General features: G+C 34.0%; 1 non-coding gene across 1 annotated transcript; it reads right to left on the bottom strand.

The window, feature by feature from the left end:
• Positions 1-2,401: 2,401 nt before the first annotated feature.
• LOC121214102 (small nucleolar RNA R71) lies at positions 2,402-2,508 on the bottom strand. The gene has a single exon (XR_005909689.1). It is a non-coding gene; the product is annotated as a small nucleolar RNA R71 (small nucleolar RNA).
• Positions 2,509-6,688: the final 4,180 nt, after the last annotated feature.

Genomic DNA, 6,688 nt, shown 5'->3' with positions numbered 1-6,688 from the left:
CTCCTATACCTTCTTTCGACTACGCGAGTTTCGTTACCCTAGATCTAATTGTTTTACCTAATTAATTATTGATGTAGGGTTCTACTCAATCAACTAGTCGATACCCTAGCAAGATCTTCCGATATGTCCACTAGAATAGTGAGTGAGCAAGAACTACTTATCTTCTAACCTCACAATCTAGACGGATTCAGGGTTAAGGTGTTCGCGGATAGGCCATACCAATTTTGGGTTAATTCCCACCTAAATGACTTCCTAGGGTTCTCAAGCCTAGGGTTTAAGTTCTTCCTCTCCTAAACAGTTGATCTGCTAAGAAAATTTATCCTTTAATAAATTAATAAGATTAGAACAGTTGAAATCATGCGAGATATTTATAACGCATAAATTGATTCTAATCTTTACACAAACATTCAATTAAACAATGTTAAAGAAAGATATATAAAGAATAGAATAAAGGAAAAGAGATGCTCATGGATTTATTGATTAAAGCATGGGCTCCAGAACAATCTCCACTCGTGAGAGTCTCATGTCAGAATACGATTTTTCGATTACAAGAACATAAAATACCATAAGTAAAAACTAAGAATGAAATAAAAACCCTAAGTATATTTTCTGCCTCTGATAAGCTTTAAAAGTAACATATTTTAATCCCATTATTAATGCATTTTTGGATGATTAATTATGAAAATTAGTGAATTTGATGCTCCTAATCCTTTAAATTCATGTTCCTATACTTAGGAGAGCATTTGGGAGCGAAATGAGTGAAAAACGAGACAAAATCAGGCAAATAGAGCTTTTTGCAAAAGCCACACAGCCTGGGCATTTCTACACGGGCTGAACACACGCCCGTGTGAGCCACACAGGCTAGACACACTCCCATCTGTTAGCTCGGGTTGATTTTGCACCCTGCTTCCCAATTATGTGGAAAAACCCAATTTTTAGGCTTTCTGGGCATTCTAAAGTCTATAAATACTCATTAGAAGAAGACATAGGGAAACGACCAGAGAAGATTGAAGAAAACACTCGAAGAACACCATCGAAATCAACTCAGAAGCGGATCTCCATCAAGATCGAAGATCTCATTTTAATTTCTTTAGACGTTTTATTGAGTTTTTTTTATATATTGTGGTTATTCTGACTTTGAGATGTTTTCATTCAGGATTATGAACTAAATCCCTAGATACCTAGGGAGGATGAAACCTATGATGAATCCTTTTATTTAATTAGAGTCAAATCTAATAGGGGAATCCATAGATCGAGTTAATGCGACGATAGGGGTTTTAATTAGAAAGAGATTTCAATTAATCAACCTAGTGTCAATTGTTTTTACTCTTGAAAGAGATATTAACATAATTTAGGGATTTCTACGGATCAAGACATAAGTGAATAAATTGTTTAAATCAGATTCATAATAAAAAGGTGAAATCTAGTTGGATTCTTTCCTGGCTATTTTCTATCTCATTGGTTAATATTCAATTATTTCTTTGATTCATTCTCTGTTGCATTCTTGGTTAAATTAGTTTAGTAAATTTAGATTAAAACACATCACTCCAAATTTTCAGCTAGATAATAGAAAATGATAATTACTAATACTTTTAGTCATCGTGGATACGATATTCTCTACTCACCATAGTTATACTATTGTTCGATAGGTGCACTTGTCTTTGTCATATTTATAGTTAGTTTAGTGACCATCAAGTTTTTGGTGTTGTTGCTAGGGACTAAAATATTAGGAACACTTGATTTTTATTAATTTAGCCATTTTTATTTTGTTTTTAGTTTAATTTTTACATTCTAATTTTTTCTTTTATTTTCTTTTAGTAGGTTCCTTTAGTTTATGACTAGAAGAAACCCATCTTGACTATTACTATTTGATAGTGAAATTGAAAGTATAGCTCGTAGAAATCGTCGAGAAACAAGGTAGAGTCGAAAAAATTTAGTAGAATAACAAGAGGAGATTGTTATTATTAAGAAGATGGGTGATAACCAGAATAATCAACTACCTCTTGCAGTTGTTGTAGATCCAGATCCTGTTCCTCGTACTATGTACGATTATGCCAAGCCCACTCTAACTGGGGTTGAATTGAGAATTGTGAGACCCACCATTGCGACAAATAATTTCAAACTGAAGCCGAACACTTTTAAGATGATGCAATAGTTTGTTCAGTTAGATGGTTTGTAAGATGAAGATCCAAATACTCATTTGGCCAACTTCTTGGAAATCTGCGATACTTTCAAAATTAATAGCGCCACTAATGACGCCATTCACTTACGGTTATTCCCTTTCTCGTCGAGGAACAAAGCAAAACAGTGGTTGAACTCTTTACCACGAGGTTCCATCACCACATGGGCTCAAATGACCGAAAATTTTATGCTAAAGTACTTCCCATCGGCTAAGACAACCAAGTTGAGGAATGATATCTCTTCCTTCGTGCAGATCAATTTAGAGACTCTATATGATGCATGGGAGAGGTACAAGGATTTATTAAGAAGGTACCCTCACCATGGGTTGCCCTTATGGTTACAGGTTCAAACCTTCTACAATAGTTTGAATCCCTCAACTAGACAGTTGATCGATGCAGCAGCCGGTGGAACACTTAACAATAAAATACCTGAAGTGGATTATGAGTTTATAGAGGAGATGGAACTGAATAATTATCAGTGGCAAGTCATGAGGACGAAGCTGATGAAAGCAACCGGTTTTTCAACTTAGATGCAGTCACAATGTTCTCAAATTAGGTAGAACTGTTAAATAATAAAATTAATGGTTTATATGTTTCTAGTAGGTACATCCGGTGATGCAATGTGATACAAATGGAGGAGGAGTGAATAATCTAGAATGTTTACCCTTCGCTCCTAGCATAGAGAACGAACAAATCAATTATATTGGTAATAATTCTAGCCCTCAAAATAACCCTTATAGTAATAAGTATAATACAGGTTGGAGGAACCATCCCAATTTTTATTGGGGTGGTTAAGGAAATCAGAGAGCACAACCCCCTCCGGGCTTCCAACAACAACTTTACTAGCAAGAGAAAAAGCCAAACCTCAAGGAGATGTTGACCAAGTTTATCTCGGTGTCAAAAAATTTCTTTCAAAACACTAAAGCAGCATTTAAAAATCAACATGCATCGATTCAAGGACTTGAGAATCAAATAGGACAACTTGCTAAATTAATTTTAGAAAGACCACAAGGTAGTTTGCCTAGCAATACCGAAACTAACCCAAGGGAGCTGCTCCATGCAAATACTATTCAGGATGAAGAAGGGTTACTTGAATCTGAACAAACATCGAGGTAAGAAATTGTGGTAAATAACAATAAGTCGAGCTAAGCCAAAAAGAGCAAAAGCCGGTTGCCAAAAAATATAAACCTCGAGTTTCATATCCTAACGTGACGAAGAGAGACCACACAACGAACAATTTAGTAAATTTCTTAAACTCCTAAAAAAATTACATATTAACTTACCGTTTGTTGAAGCTCTTTCACAGATGCCCAATTATGTCAAATTTCGAAAGGAGCTTTTGGAAAACAAAAGGAAGTTAGATGATTCGTCAACCGTGGAGCTAAATGCAGTTTGCTCGGCCATATTGCAAAAAAAACTACCTAACAAACTAAAAGATCCAGGGAGTTTTACTATTCCGTGTTTAATTGGTAGTTTAAATATTGATAATGCTTTGGCTGATTTAGAGACTAGTATCAATGTCATGCCCTATAAAATGTTTAAACAACTAGGTCTTGGGAAACCCAAACAAACTAGGACGAGTATTCAATTAGCAGATAGAACCATTAGATATCCTAGGGGTGTTATTGAAAATGTGCTTGTTAAAATTGAAAAATTCATATTCCTTGTTAACTTTGTTGTATTAGACATGGATGAGGGTAGTAAGGTACCTCTAATTTTAGGAAAACCCTTTTTAGCAACTGCTAGGACTATAATAGATATTGGTACTGGTGAACTAGTACGTCGTGTAGGTGACGAATCGATTACTCTCCAAGCTCGTGATTCTGTTAGAACATTTAGTGATCAAGATGATTTTAAAAATTTTGTTAATATTAGTGACCTTGTGGCTCAACCTTCTTTGTAGGAAACCCCTCAAAAAATGTAATGGAGCCATGTTCCAGTCAAAACGACAGAAACAAAACGACTTATGAAGAACGAATGTTACAAATCAATAAACTAGATGAATGGCGGACACATGTCAAGGAGAAACCAAGAAAACACAATGAAATGCCAAAGCGACACCATGATGAGCATGTGATGAGAAAAAACCAATTTAAGGTTGGAGACAAAGTACTACTAGACAAAACAGATCCATGGATTGCCCCTTCAGAGCTCGATACAAATGAATCAACCCCATTTACGATACTGAACATCTTCTCCTACGGTACAGACGAGGTAACTCATTCTCAATTTGACACATTTAAGGTAAACAATACTCGACTTAAACCTTATCTTGGTAGAATAATTGATAGTGAGAAAGAGGAGCCTTAGCTTCGTGAACCACCGTAACCATGTGCGCAAGGTAAGTTAAGATTAAACTCTAAATAAGCGCTTCTCGGGAGGCAACCCGAGTATTAACACTATACTAATTATTTTAATTTTATTTAATGTTATTTTTAAAATTAATTAAATCAAATGTTTAAGAAATTTTTTTTGACCCACACGGCTTGGGCACACGAGTGTGTCCCCGACCATGTGCACAATAAGGGGATCGAAAGTAAGTTACATGGCCTGGACACATGGGCGTGCCCTTGGCCGTGTGAGTCTTGGGAATTAATTTTTCAGAAATTTCAAGGTTACAAAACCTAAAATGGTCCACACGGGCGTGTCCGAGGCTGTGTAAAGATTGGGCTTAATTCTTAATCGCACACGGGCTGAAAACACCCCACACAGTCATGTGACACAGCTGCGTGGCCCAAACCCTAAAATTTCTTTCTCAATTTTTCTTTTTCTTCTTCCCCAAAAAAGCCACCCCTTCCCCCATAACACACATCCTTTCCCTTCTCCCCATAGTTAACCAACCTCGCCCCCACCCACGCACGACACCACCTCCCACGCGCGATCCCTCGTCATAACTCTGGCCACCGTCTTCCGTCGGTCTTCCCCTTTTTCCCTTTTTTATTTTATATTATTTATTGTTATTTAATTGATCTATTTCTTATTCTTATGCTTAGATTTTAATTTATTTCTACCATTTAGTTATATTTCTATTATTTTTAGTATTGTTTTTTTGGTATCATTATTCTTACTATCACCTTTAATTTTATGGGTATCATTGAGTTTATTTCTTTTCTTTTTTGTTTTATATTTTTATTTATTTTTATCTTTATTTTTGTTTTTCATTGCTTTATTTTTATTTTCTTAGACTTATTTCATTATTTGTCTTTTGAACTGTGTTTTTATTTTTATGGTTATTTCTAATTGAGTTTTAACCTCTTAAACTTTTTCATTATTTTTGTTTATTATCTTCTTAGTTTGCATAGAATCTTGCACTTCATTTTCAATTGCCTACAATTCTGGTTTTCACTATTTTGGCACTTTCATCCATATTCAGGGCAGTTTCAGTTTTCTCCCTCTCTTATAATTTAGCTTATACTTTGATTATATAAGTTTGTACATTGAGGACAATGTACATCTTAATTGTGGGGGTGGTTATTTATATAATTATAAGAAAATCCCTGAATTATGTCTTGTGTTTAAGTAATTTTCTCATAATTCCATTAGAATGATTTTTTGTTGATTTGGGATTTTTGTGGATCTGTTTTGGATTAATTTGTAGATATTTGTGTATTGGTTGATTTAAACTTAAAGACATGAGAGAATCAAGCATGATAAGTTATTTTTCAAAAATTAAAAATTTTTTACGATGTTTCCCTAAATTGAAGTATTATCTTGAAGTTTGAGATTTGCAAGTTTGACATAAAAAACCATGATTTTTTGTGAGATTTTGAGCCTTTAGAGCATACATTTTTCTTGCTCATTTTATTATTGGTTATGAGTGTGTCAACCTGATTTGTTATTCTAGAACTTACTTCGATTATGCATGTCGAGATCACACATTTGATTTGATATATTGAGATGATAAAGATACTTAGGTTTTAACCCACATTTTTTTATTAACCCTTAGTGAACCTCGTTGAGCCTAAAACACCATTTCTTGATTTACTCATTAATGTTAACCTATAACACATTTTTTCGTTGAGACTTTTTTCCATTTTATTGACCCCCTTTTTGTTGAGATTTGATTTGGTTATTTGCTTAATTAGGCTATTCTGTTTGATCTGCTAAATTGTTTCCTATTTCTCTTGTAAAAAAAGGAAAAAAGAAAAAAGAAAAAAGAAAAAAAATAATGATTATTATTTAGTTCTATGTTGATTGAGCTTGAATAGTTAAATTCATATTTTGAGAAGAAGCTTGTTTTTATTCTTGAATAGTTCTTAATTTATGCACTTGTTTTTAATTCAGCATTTGTTTATTTTTTGTAGTTTGGTAATTTATCAATTCAATCTCGATTATAACCAACTTTTTTGGCCTTTCTCCATACCCTTAACCTAAGCCCTTTTACAACATCTTAAAGATCTTTTAATTTGTGTATCATCTCATTTTATAGTGGTGGAGATTTGATTTTTATGCAAGCCTATGGTAATGACATTTCTTGTTCGACTATTGAGTGCATATTATTAAGCCTT

The sequence above is a fragment of the Gossypium hirsutum genome, chromosome D01 (assembly GCF_007990345.1).
Source record: "Gossypium hirsutum isolate 1008001.06 chromosome D01, Gossypium_hirsutum_v2.1, whole genome shotgun sequence".
NCBI classification, from domain to species: Eukaryota; Viridiplantae; Streptophyta; class Magnoliopsida; order Malvales; family Malvaceae; genus Gossypium; species Gossypium hirsutum.
Note: the sequence above shows the minus strand (reverse complement) of the source record. Positions and strands in the feature narration are given on the sequence as shown.